Genomic DNA, 14075 nt, shown 5'->3' with positions numbered 1-14075 from the left:
TCTAAAATGAGAGAACCCCGTGGGTGTACATCAGCAAATTTTTATTTATAAACGGAACCATTTTGCTAAAGTGATATTTGAATCCACCTGTTGGCAATCGAGTGGCTTTTTAAACAAATTTTCAGATTTTCACCATATGTACGCTCATAAAACTTAGGGATCCGTAGCAACGCACGGGCATTCAACTAGTGTTTCATAATATAAGGCTGTAGCTTGGTTTTTTTTCAAACCCCCTCCACCGGTCAACTCCCACACGACATGCATGAAAAAAAATCCATACAAAATAGGAAACAATTAATTGAAATTTCTAATGCATGGCCCCAAGGATTGCTTAGATTTTGGATGCAATGTTTTTCTTTCCTTAATTAAACCTGGCTGCACATATATGGAGAGTCAACCAGATAGATTTGTGGGATTTGTTACGGTAAGTTAGGAAGTTATCGATTTTCCTAATTTTAGTCTGATCTCAAATCGTTCAGCCAGGGGGTCTTGTGTAAAAATACTCTTGCGCTAATTTTCGTGCCAAAAATCTATAGGCACTATAGAAAGAAATGGAGGGAGTATGATAGAGGGGCTTGCCAAATGACCAAAGATTGCCTCCCACCTACCATATGGGAGGGTGGTTAGGGTCATATCTTGCTAAAAGAGTAAGGATGCCCTTCATAGTGGTAGGTAGGAGGGGCACATGGGGAAGCTTGGTCTAGCAGTCCATGGTGGACTAACGAGGGAGTTTTGTGCATAATCCATGGTAGACTAGCTTCCCTAACACCTCATATCAGGTTTTATTGCTCTTTGGTAGTTATCTTTGAATTGTTGACTAGTCTTGGATTGACTTTGATTGAATTTTGTCCAAGTAGGTGCTTAGTAGTATTGAGGGATCCCACAAGGAGGAGGGTTATACCGATTCTTACAAAAGGAGCCTGGCGTGCTGTAGTCACGAGATCTTTCTCTATGGCAGCTGGTCAAAATTCTTGATATTTAAAAGAGCTTTGTCTTCATCGTCGAGCAACAATTATCTATTGCCAGATGGACAGCCCTTTACTCCGAGGCCCTCCTTTAATTCTGAGTAGAGAGGAATTCTTTTGTGGCACATGGTGGCCACGAGGTTAATTTTTTCTACGCGAATTGTGCAAGATCTAGGCCAATCGAGAGGCCATTTTGTAATTGTGCAGACACTTGGGGATCGATTAGAAATATAGGCCAATCAAGGGCCATCTGATAATTTCCAACTAACTTGAGGACCTATTGATGAAATCATGGCAAATCGGGGGCCATTTTTACCGAACACTCGGGGGGGCATTGATGAAATCCTAGCCAATCGAGGGGCATGCGATAATATCCAGATCATCTAGTGACCTAATGTGAAAAATCCTAGCCAATCAAGGGCCATTTGATAAATATACGACCGCTTGGGGTCCTAAGTGTGAGAATCTGAATCATATGACGAATATTTGATAATTGTAGGGTTATTTGGGCCTAAGCATGAATAACCGAGACACGTGAGGGCTATTTTGTAATCACTAGGACAATCATGGGCCTTCCTATGATTTTTGGGTCTATTGGGGCCTTTCTGCATAAATGACTTGACGAGTGTGTTTTTTCATGGATAATAGAGACCCCACGTATCTTCTCGTAAAAACCGACTAATGATCAATGTTTTTGCGAGACACAAAGTCTAGGTGCTTATAAAGCTGTGAGGATAGGGTAACAAATGTAAGGAGTGGGTGGAAACAGAGTCCCTAAGTCCCTCACTACTAGAAAAAAAATCTTATCAGTGATGCACCTATTTCTTTTCTCAACGTAACAACAGTCGCGTGCCACTGGTAGCAATACCACCGGTAGAAATTAAGAATGGTGCACCTGCCCAGTTGTGCACCATGGTGGTGTGCTACAGGTATATTTTTGAAAAGTGGTTTTTGCAATTTTTTAATTTCATTCTGCTACGCATCTTGGTGGCGATGTCATCATACGTGCAAGAAAAAGTGTTGTCGCTGGAGGTTCAGACAGAGGTCACCGGGACGTGGCAGCAGCGGGGCCATGGCGGCGGTGTGGTGGGGGCAGTGCATAGAGAGGGGGAAGGGCGTGGAGGGGAGGGGGAGGTGGCGTGGAGCTAGGCGCTGGGGCTGGCTTTTGCAAGGCCGTGGATTTGAGGCATGGAGGAATGGAGGAAGAGGAAGAGAAGGTAGGGAGGAGGATGCAGGGATGAGGAGGCGAGGAGGAGGTGGTTGAGGCATGGAGGAAGAGAAGGCAAGGAGGAGGATGCATGGAGGAAGAGGTAAATAAAAAGGAGGCATTAAGGAAGGGGAGGATACATGGGTGGATAAGCGATGTTCGAATAGGGATATGGTGGATTTAGTGGGTGTAGGTGGCAGTTCGAAATTTTAAAATTATTAGTGATGCGGTCATTGTTGTTAGTGAGACAACAAATATGTGTCTGTAAGAAGGTAGAAACCACATAGCGAAGAGCACGAGATACAACTAAGAGGGCAAAACTATATTAATGTAGCACATCCTATGTTTCAAGATAGGTGACGTTCTAAAATATTTAACATGTTATCCCGTTCGGAGACTGGAAAACAAAAGGGGGGTAGTTTTCCGGTTGTTGGTCGTCTTTATGCCATTTTTCCTCTTGTACATACTTCTTTTCTAATCGAATGGCAGAGCACCTTTCTTTTATCTTAAAAAGTATGTGACAATTTATTTAAAAAATGTCATAATGATTACTTGCCGGGAATTAAAATGGTTCAAATATTTACCATATATTTGATATTTACCTACTAACATAATATTTGGAGAAGCTATGCGTCTCGTGTATATTAATTACTCCATCAGTTTGTCTCATGGATATATTTCACAAGTAAAAAATGATGCCCTATCGTTTGCGAGGACGACCTTGCTAGTTAAGAAAATAGTTCGGCAGGCGGCAGCAACAGAAATTTCCCTTTACCTCCCTTCTCTAAAATGTATTTAATCTTTCATCCTCAAGAGCATTCTCCATGCATCTAAAAAAAAGAGCATTCACTGAAGCATCTGAAGAAGAACACTCACCATAACAGCATCGGTGTGTCAGCACCCTTCGGTGCCCTGACCATTATAGATGTAAGTGGTCCATCATTATGGTACCTTTACCCTCTTTAATCCAACTAATGAAGTAACTTATCATGGATAAAAGTTAGTTCAATTGTTAGATAAAAAGAGTAAAAGGATACCCTACTTTGCATCACTACTGGCTAGCTTCATTTACATTCTCCACCTGCCCGGTCTCAGCTGTGCTAGTCCACTTCGTTGGCTCGCTCTGCCGTCTATTTAAACCCTGAATTTCACCACGCCACTAGCGGAGCAGTAGAAGCGATCTCACATTCTCAGGCACACAACACATAGGAATACGAGAGAGCAAAAATACATTCAATCTAGCTAGCTGCGCATCCGGCGAGCGGCGGCGTCGGTGGTGCGTCCTGAGTCCTGAGAGCGGCGTGGTAGGGAGCAGTGGATTGCGGCAGCACTAGACTGAGATCGTGGACTCAGGTCGTGCTCGCGAGCCATCAGTCGTGCGGTTGGGTTAGGCCAAGGAAATTACCACAATAGCCCTAATTATGGTAATTTAATTTTTTAATTAACCGGTCAGATCGATCACAATAAATTAGACCGGTAGTACTGGGTAGTACTCGGAAGTACTACCCAATCATCATCACGTAACATAGATGTTTGTTTTCATTTTTTTCAGAATATTTGAACATTTTTGGTATTTTCAAAAAATTGTTCTCATAGATCCTATCTAAAAGTTGATCCTACCCAAATCTTCCTGACGTGAGTAGCTCGTAGTTTGGGATGTAGGGGATGTAGCTCAGGTGGTCACTGTCATGCATACACGTAGCCTAAGGTTATATGCACAATTCTATGCAGACTTATTCTATGCAGACTTAGGCTGGTGCCATTGCAGGCTGGAGGCGGGGCGTTATCGCCCGGCGCGGGGCGAGAGGCAGGCGGGAGAGGGGCGAGACGGGAGTGGCAGGCGACGGCGGGGGCGCCCGGCGCTATCGCCCGCTCCCGCCCGGCTAGCGCCCGCGTTGGAGGCGAGAGCGAGGCGAGAGGGCGGCGGGAGCGAGGCGGCAGCGTTGGCGGGGCGGGGCGAGAGCGGGGCGGGCGAGAGCGGGCGTTAGGCGGGCGGTAGGCGGGCTAGAGGCGGGCGAGAGCGGGCGAGAGAGGGGCGGTAGTGTGTAACGGCTAGCTGACGTGGCGCGCTCTGATTCGTCCACGTCAGCTAGCCGTTGGGTAGCCGTTGCTGGTTCAAAAAACCCTAAAATTTCATCCCCACCCCCTATAAATACCCCCCATATGGTTTCACTCACTCCACACCCATTTCATCTCCATTCATCACCTTCCCTCTCTCAAATCTTCTCCATCATGTCCGGTTGGACTCCACCAGATTGCACCATGTTCACGGATCTGATCCACGACGGGTCACCAATAGACCTCGATGGTGTCTCTCCGACTCATCGTCGCACCAATGTCGGTTCTTTGCCGCTTCCCCGAGTTTTATACTCCTCCGGCACACCACCTCCGGGGCCATATGGCCCATACGCTCCACCTCCGGCGCCATATGGTTCATACCCTCCGCCTCCGTATCCATACCCCTAACCACCTCCAACTGCTCCACCTACAGGTAGCGGGAGTGACACTGTACCTCCGTACCCACCACCTTCGTACGGTTCATACCCTCCACCTCCGTATCCATACGCGCCATATGGTTCGTACCCCCCACCACCTTCTGAAGCTCCCGCTCCAAGCTCCGAGTCCAATGCCGCGGAAACAATCGTACCACCGCGTGCAAAGAGGCTTGACTGGACTGTTGCGGAAGAGGAAAAACTGGTACTTTACTTACCCATCACATATTTATTTCGGGGTTGGTTCTTGCTTGGATTTTTCACTAACAATATCTATTTCGGGGTAGGTTAATGCTTGGCTTTTTAAGTCCAAGGACTCTGTTGCCGGTAATTGCAAGACCGGCACTAGTTTTTGGGGTCAGATAGCTACAACCTTCAACTCTACCTCGGATCCTGCCCGTCATCGGACCTCGAAGCAGCTGAAGGATCATTGGAACGCCTACAACAAGGAGGTGTCCCTGTTCAATGGATACTACATCCAAGAAGAGGGGTTACGTCAGAGTGGAGCAGACGATGATATGGTCATGAAGGCGGCAATGGAGAGGTACGCGAATGACAAAAGAGTGACTCAGCCGTTCAGAAAGCACCACTGGTGGCAAGCTGTTCGCAATGAAGCGAAGTGGAAAGGACAACATAGTACTGGTAGTGGAACCGAGTCCACTTCCAAGAGAAGCCGTCTAGGACTTTCTGGTGAGTACAGCTCTAGTGAGGTGACGACGGAGGAGGAGCGTCCAACGGGCCGCGATAGGGCCAAGGCCGCGGTACGTAAGGGTAGGAGGAAGGGGAAGGACTCCTCATCAAGCAGTGAGGTAGGAAGTAAATCCTTCGCCATGAGGAACATGATGAAGGGTTTAGTGAAGGCTAAGCTATTCAAGCAATGGAACAAAATGAAAGATCGATCAACCGACGACATGACCGAAGCAGAAAAGCGCAAACATGCGAAGGCCATCAAGATGTGCGAAAAAGAGCTTGGTCTCGAAGATGAAGAGGACGAGGAGCACCAGGAAGAAGAGGAAGAGGAGTAGAATTTTTATTTATTATGTAATTTTTAAAATTTATTATGCAATTTTATTAATTATTATGTAATCGGTAACATTTTTAGTTGAATAAAATAATTTTCTTGCATTATTTTGAATGTCTACAAAAAATCGAGTGAAATAACTTAATCTAAAAAAGAAATAGTGATGTGGAGGAGAGAGAAGTGAGAGGTGACACTATAGCCTGTGCACTGGCACCGTGGGGTGAGAGTAGGGTGAGAGTGGGGAAAAAAGCTGACGTGGCGGGTGAGAGTAGGGTGGTGCATTGGCACCAGCCTTACACACGACGGTGTCTTTATACCCTTTTCGAAAGAAAAAAGAGGATACATGTAGATTAGATCTTCATCTCTCCCTATATTTGCATACCTACATGGCTGGACCTTAAAATTGTGTATTGTAGACGAGTATATCTACATCTTCGTACATTAATTTTTGTATTAGGAAAATGTAGATATACTCTTTTAGAAATGTCAAAACAGAACATTTACAGCAAGAAAGTTATGTAAAGCGGCGAGATAGGGCTTCATCTGGAAGAAAGTTTTAAAAAGTCTACAGTGTGCGATGAACTTAACAAAATTCATCAAAAAAATTCTAAATACAAACACAAAAGATGTTTGCATGTTGAAGTGGAAGCGTTCCGGTAAACTGTTTAGCAGACTGCCATTTATTTTTCAGCGGAGGTTATTCTTGCTTAGATACAAGGTGCAAGAGCCAACACATGCGGTTATGAAAATATGCAGCTGATATCGATTGATACTTCATTGGGTTCATTGAGGAGATGCAAGTTCTGATGTGTCTGAAGACTGCCCAACACTATAGCTAGCTCTTAGGGAAGGTGACTGTATGGATTGAATTCATCTTCAGGTTATACAAGTCTATTTGATAGTTGGAACATTTTTGTTTATCTTATGTTCTAAACAATCAAACACAATCATTTATTGGTTATCCTATATTCTAAGGACTAGCAGTGAAGACAGAAGAACCTTTTACATATAAAGCTTCGTGATGTTTGGCAGACTTTCAAGAGCTGTGCCAGCTATTGACTTACTGTAATATTATTGGCCCTATGTAAAACATGTAGTATTTAAATGCTGTTGAGGCTAAACTAAAACATTGTTATTCCACTATTCTAATTTAATGCATATGTTAGTTCATATAGATTTTTGGAAGATAAGTTACTGTTCTTACTGACTATGAGATGCAAATGTCTGCCATTGTGGTATGGTCACTAAAAAATAAAGATATAAAAATTATAATTTTACATTTTTATTTGTTATTTCGTAGCAACGCACGGATATTCAGCTAGTTTTTCGATAATGGATGATTTATTACTTATAAAAGCAAACACACCCAGCCTCTGCATAACTAGGATGCACACACCCGTTTATATGTATCGAGTCGAAAGTCGGAAAACAAAAAACTAGGCGAAATACATATCGAAGCGATGAATCATAAGACGCCTAAGGTGTGGGTGGAGCTTCAATCCGTAGACTATGTTGCAACCCATGTAGGGAAAAAGTATCCCTCACCGCAACCTCCAACCGTGTACAGACCTCCATAAACAGGTCTCGGTTCTCCACTCGCTGAAGAGGTAACCACAAACGAAGAATACCTGTACATACGTACACAACCTGCAAGATAGAGCAATTTTTATTGTTAAAAATCTTGTCATTTCTACTTAGCCAAAGCGCCCAGATAACTGCAAGCGTCCCCACCCTAAGAAGCAACTTGAACCTTGAATCGATACCATGAAGCCAATTGCCAAAAACATTGGTGACACAAGTCGAAGGTGTTGCGGTCAGAAACCCACCGGCGAGCAGCGACGGGCAACACAGTAGAGCCGGGAGGCTCCCAGGACTGCGGCTGGCCCTGGTCCCTCCGAGCGACGGTCCGCAAAGACTCGGCACGCACGTCCGATGCTGGTGCAAGGGCGTGCCACCTGACCTATACCTGGTCAGGAAGGTGATAGATGTGCCTCGCTTAGTTTCCTGCATGGCATACACGTAAACATTAAATACGAGCCTCGATCGGCTCTCAGGTTGTCCTGTGAATCGGCTCAAGGAGCCGATCCACCCATGATCCGTACGAGGTGTACGATCAGATGGTGGTCCTGCTTGATCAAAATAAAGCTAAAACGACCTACTACGATTTAGGGTTTTCACCACATAATCGGAACATCCTACTCGTGATTGAGGCTGGCGGCCACGCACGGTGATCGTAAACCGACCCTAGACAAGGCCTAAAAACCAACATGAAGTTGATCCCCGGAACATCCTGTCTAGGGCTAGCAAACTACACCCTACGCGCCACTGGATCATTCAACCCGTTTGTAAGGCCTAACTATGCAGATATTAAACTAATCCTCGAAGAACAAGGAGCAATCATAACGGATCGGATCTACTAAATAATGATCAAGCGGGGTGCCGCCCTTACCTAAGATAGGTGTAAGGACGGCTAGACGTCTAAGGGTTGCACGGACGAAAGCATATGATACGATGAAGCAATGCTAACCCTAACACATCTATGATAACTACGTTGCTCGCCATCAACAAGGCTTCAGCACGAGCAACGCATGAACAGCGAATAAACGTGTACTGCCTAGATCGCAAGATGCGATCTAGGCAGCATGATGCTTACCCGGAAGAAACCCTCGAGACAAGGGAGTTGGCGATGCGCCTAGATTGGTTTATGGTGAACGTGATTGTTGTTTATTTCATAAACCCTAGATACATATTTATAGTCCGTAGACTTTCTAACGTGGGAATAACCCCAACCGGGCACGAGCCAAACTCTATCTAATCGACACGTATCCTACTATATTACAGATACACGGGCAAACTAGCCCAAACTTTGCATATAAGGCCGATTCATGTATTCCTTCCATGTATATTCTTCAAGCCCATCTCCAATCGCGGCCCACCTCTGATCCGGTCAAATTCTGGTGATAACACATGCCGCCCTGGTTTTGGAAATGACAATTCCAAAATCACTCTGCTTTTCCTTCGTCGGGTCATGTCGTGGCAGAGCAGAACCGTCGCAGTATCTATCATCATGATGCCTTGCCTCCTCCGCTTCTCCGCGTGACCTGGCAAAATTTTTTTTTCTTTCGGGCACCACTTCCTCGGAAACTGCTATGGCATTGAATCTCCACCATATCCCTTTTTATTTAACCGCATCGAGCAACTCGCTTCTCTATCCCCTCCTCATCCTCTGTTCCTCCGTAGTACTCGAAAACCCTCCTCCCACCATGGACTCTTCCTCCTCTTCCTCCTCCGGTCTTTCCTACCGGTCTTCCTCCTCCCGCGAGCCGACGCCGGAGGACATACGCGCACCAGAGAAGTGGGACCAGGAGGACCACGCCTCCTCCGTCTGGTCCGAGGACGACAAGTCTTTGACCAGCGGAGATGAAGATCTCCAGTTCCTTGCTGATGGGGAACTGGAATCGGAAAGCGAGGATGACTTGTTCCCCTGGGACGGTTACACCTCCTCTGAGGAAGAGGAGGAGGAATGTCGTGGATGTGGCCACGGCAGATGCTACAGGGGGTAGCACTTCGTTGATGCGAGGGGAAGGGAACATCGCCATCTACGGGTCGAGGTGCAAGAGACGCAAGGGTTTTACCCAGGTTCAGCCCCTCAGGAGAGTAAAAGGCCTACGTCCTGCTAGATCTTTATTGCTCGGTGGAGAATTACAATGGGGGGCTCAGTCGGCGGCTACGCCGTGAGCTTACAAGGGGAGATTAGATCTCGAATCAAGTGCCCCCTAGGGTTTAAGCTCGGGGTTTATATAGACACCCCCGATCTAGGGTTACATGGCGATAACTCCGAATCGTATCTGTTGCTACTAATCCGGGATTCGTTAACCCTCTTGCAAGTAATCTTCTAATCCAGTCGCACAGATCTCCTCCTTAGGATCACGGCCCAGTCGCCTTTGGGCCCAGTCGCTTGGGCGACTGGCGGTCCGCCTGGGCCTCCGTCTTCACGGCGAGTGGGACTGGCGACCCACCCCCTATGGGCATATCCCCATCAGTAGTCCCCGAGCGCGGTGGTGATGAAGCGCGGATCTATGGCAAGCCTTGGAGAGGCGCAGTCATGGATCAAGTTGAATCGCCTCCGGGCTCCCAAAGATAAAGTTGCGGGTTCGGTGCCAGTCTCCAATCGCCAGACCTTGGTCAGGCAGTCGGCGTATGACAGTCGGTGTTAACCAGTCGTCGTTGGCCAGTCGGCGTATGACAGTCGGCGTTAGCCAGTCGTCGTTGGCCAGTCGGCGCGCATTCACCACAGAGACACGTGGAGGAGCCAACGGCTGGATTTCACGTTGACCGAGGCGTGAACCGTTTGCATGTTGTTGACCGTTGGACCTGACATGACCGCTAACGGCTAGTTTAACGGCTATTCAGCCTGAACCGGCGCAGATCTTGACCGTTGATTGCGGGGCGGCGATTCCGGGACGAATTAACGAACGGATTTCATCCTTAATGCGGGCGAGTGCGGGCGGTATAAAGGGTCGCCCCGGGATTAGGGTTCACCACTCCTCCGCATTCTTCTCCCATCTTCTCCCCATCTCATCTTCATTCCAAGCTTCACACGCATCCATGGCGACGAAAGGCTGGGGCAAGTCGAAGGTCACGCGAGAGTCTCTCCTCCCGTACGTCGCTTCCGGGGTCATCCCAGAGTTCAACAAAGAGCGATGGCGAGTTCCGCCGGCGAACGAGGTGGAGCCCCTCCCGCGGCCCGGGGAGTTCGTGCTCTTCCTGAGCTTCCTCGATCGCGGGTTCGCTCTCCCCACCTCCGATTTCCTCCGGCAGCTGCTAGCCTTCTACAGCATCAAGGTCTCCGACCTCGGGCCGCACAGCGTCCAACAGATTTCTCGTTCGTGGCGTTGTGCGAATGCTACTTGGGCTGTCCGCCCTACTTCCCGCTGTGGGTGTCCATCTTCCACGGGCGGGCGACTCGGGCCAGCAAGAACAGCGAAGCGCTCATCCCGAACGGTGGGATCACCTTCCAGGTGAAGTCCGGGGAAAGCTTCATCGACATGGCGCTCCCCAAGAAGGCGCAGTCGCTGTGGCGCCGCTTCTGGTTTTATGCCAAGGAGTACACTCCCCCCGGCGAGGTCTGCATTCCCCAGTACAGCCCCGAGCCAAGCGTCCCGCGGCGCCTCAATGTCCGGTCGCTGCCGCGCGAGCAGGAGGAGGTGGTGAAGGAGATGCGCCAAGCGATCCAGGCGCCGAAGGATAGCGGCTCGACGGCGGTCGATATGTACAAGCGGTTGGCTTGGCCGGCGGCTGATCCCCTGCGGTGCCGAGCTCACCCCATGTTGGAATACCGGGGGCAAAACGACTGCACCCGGTCGACAGCGACTGAGTGGGACGAGAGCGAGTACCGGAAGGCGCTCGCCAAGATCACCACGGCCACCTTTACCTCCTTCGAGGACGGCCTGCAGCCCTATTCCGAAGAAACCCCGGCGCCCCAGGTAATATTTAGTACAGTGACTCCGCACGGCTTGGCCGCGTCTCTTCTTTTCTGACTCGTTTCCTTGATTCAAATGTAGCGCTGGCAGAAGATCGCTGACCACCTTCCCCCCCTTGCCGGGAAGGAGCCACCAGAAATGACTGAAGGCGAAGAGGAAGAGGTCGACGACGAGGAGGAGCGCACCGAGTCGGACTCCGAGGCGCGAGACTTCATCAGACTCCCGCGCGGGACGAAGAGGAGTGCCGGTCCTCGTCCCAGGGCGCGGTTGAGGAGGAGGCGACCTCTCGCCCGGAGGGCGAGGCGGAGCCTTCCAAGGAAGGGGCCGAGCCGCTGTCGAAGCGCCTGCGCCCCACTCTCCTGGAGGGTTCCATGAGGCTTCAGCGCCCCTTGAAGGACGCGATCGATGCGGGAGCTCGAGCCGGCCCCGGCGTAAAAGCAATCCCCACCGTGAAGTAAGTGCTCCTTGTCAAACTTGTTCTCCTTGTGGCGGGATTGGGTGTCGACTCACCTTGCCTCCCTGTAGGTCCAAGAAGAAGACCTTGGTGAAGCCGGCCGTGGCTGGGGTGGCGGCCACGAGGGCGGCTGAGGCGAAGAAGAAAGCCGCAGAGAGGAAAGCGGCGCCGTCCGATCTTGGGGGCGCGGGGTCGGCTCCGGAAGAGCCCGCCACCGCGAGCCAAGCTGAGAAGGTGGGCGCCAGCCACGCCGAGCCCACCGCCAAGGTCTTTCCTCTACCCAGCATGGCTCACGGGGGTATGGCGAGTGCAGCGACCGGACCGGACGTCGTTCCACCCATGGTGGAGAAGGGGACGGCGGTCGTTGGGTCGACCGAGGGGCAGAAGGCGCCCGAGGTCGAGGATAACGTCGTCGAGAAGGGCGGCCTCTCGGAGCCACTGAAGGAGCGCCGGTCCAAGGCTGCCAGGGACCGAGCCCCGCCCAATGACGCCGACACGCGGGCGGGCGAGGCGCCGTCGACTGAGGCGGTGACGCAGGCGGGAGAGGCGGCCGGGTCGCGCCATCCGCCGCCTTCTTCCTTGACCTTCGCTGAGCTCCACACGGCGCTTGGTGAAGCACACGCGGTGAGTGTCTCTGAACTCGTAGTCTAGTCGCCCCCAGTCCCCGAGGGTCGACTTGGTCTGAAGGGGCGAGTCGAGTCTCCTTTTGTCCGTCTGGTTTTCCTTTGTTGACCTTTGGCATTGTTTTTGGATTTTTGCGAGGCGGAGGTTAAGCGATTGACCGCGCTCGTGGAGGAGGCGGCTCAAAAGAACCGGAAGTTGATTGCTCCGGGCGGTAAGTCACGCCCGCTCGCCTTCCTCTTTCGGTATCACTAGCCACTGACTGAACTTTCGTTCTCACCATCTTCTATTTTTTGCAGCAGAGGCGCAGGCAAAGGCTCTTGCCGAGGCTCGGGAAGGATTCGTCAAGGAATCTTTCTACCGCGAAGCCGACTTCCGGGCGCAGCAAGCCGAAGAGGCCCGGAAAAGGGCGAAGGCGGAGGTGGCGGATCTGACGAAGGTCCTGGAGCAGAAGGGCCGGGAACTGGAAGACGTCATCACCGAGTACAAGGGAAAGTTGGCGGCCGCGACTGAAGCGCGGGACTCCGCGCGTGGGGCTGCCGCGTCTCTGCGGGAGGAGGTTGCGGCCTTGAAGCAGCAGCACGCCAAGGAGCTTGCTGCGGAAAAGGAGGCGTCCGAGGGCATCGTCCTGGCGGTGCAGGCCGAGAAGACCAACTTCGAGGCGTTCGTCAGAGAGATGTCGCGGCAGATTCTTGGTAAGTTCCTGTCTTCGCGCTTGCTGTTTATTTGCCGGGGATTCGAGCATCCGATCGTGGCGAGCCGGCCTCGGGGGCCAGTCCTCGAGCGTGGCGAGTCGGCCTCGGGGGTCAGTCCCCGAGTGTGGCGAGTCGGCTTCGAGGGCCAGTCCCCGAGCGCGGCGAGTCGGCTTCGGGGCCGGTCCCCAAGCATGGCGAATCGGCTTCGGGGCCAGTCCCCGAGCATGGCGAGTCGACTTCGGGGGCCAGTCCCCGAGCATGGCGAGTCGGCTTCGGGGGCCAGTCCCCGAGCATGGCGAGTCGACTTCGGGGGCCAGTCCCCGAGCATGGCGAGTCGGCGTTGAAGGGGAGTTCTCATTTTTTCCTTTGTGTTGTTGATTGCAGGTACGTGCGACTTCGTGGAGACGGCGACTCCGCGGGAATGCCTGTCGACCGCGACCGCGCGTATCATCGCCTGTGCGGGGGAGATACTGGCCGCGCTCCAGTACCTGAGTCCGCGGGAGGTGATTCCGCGGGACACGCCGTCCGTCTTCAAGGCCGTGTCCAACATTCCGGCTGTTGTTGACTGGCTTCGCCGCTCCTCCTGCCGCGTTGGCATTACCATGGCTCTGAGCATGGTGCTGGCGCACTACTCTGAGGGGTTCGACGTGGAGGAGGTCACCGCTGGCTTCCCCTCGGAGACTGGCGAGTTCGATGTTGCCGAAGTGCTGCGGCTGATGGATGCGGTACGCCCCTTTGCCGACCGAGTACTGGCGACTGCGGACTTGGAGACTCACATCCCCAGCCAAGCGGCGCCTGGGGACGCGGAGAAGGAGCCAGGCCCGGTGGACTACCCCGCGGAGCGCCTCTTCCATGCCGCGGCCGCCGGCTCGTTGTCGACATATCCGGTCGTGCTGTACACGCCGAAGTTTCGTCACGGCGATGGTGGCGTCGAGCCTGTCGTAGAGGGGGCTCCGGGGTCGTCCTCGTAGTTTCTTGAGTCCCTGTGTAAGAAGTAGCTTGGATTCCCGCGAGCGGGTGTCAGTTGTAAATACAGTGATAACTTTTGCTTAAATATAATTTGGTGGTTGCTTTTGAATTTGCGTTATTTGTGGCGGCGATGCGTTGGAGTTGGTTCCGACTATCCATGGCCTTCGG

Source organism: Lolium rigidum, chromosome 3 (genome assembly GCF_022539505.1).
Source record: "Lolium rigidum isolate FL_2022 chromosome 3, APGP_CSIRO_Lrig_0.1, whole genome shotgun sequence".
Lineage (NCBI taxonomy): Eukaryota > Viridiplantae > Streptophyta > Magnoliopsida > Poales > Poaceae > Lolium > Lolium rigidum.
Note: the sequence above shows the minus strand (reverse complement) of the source record.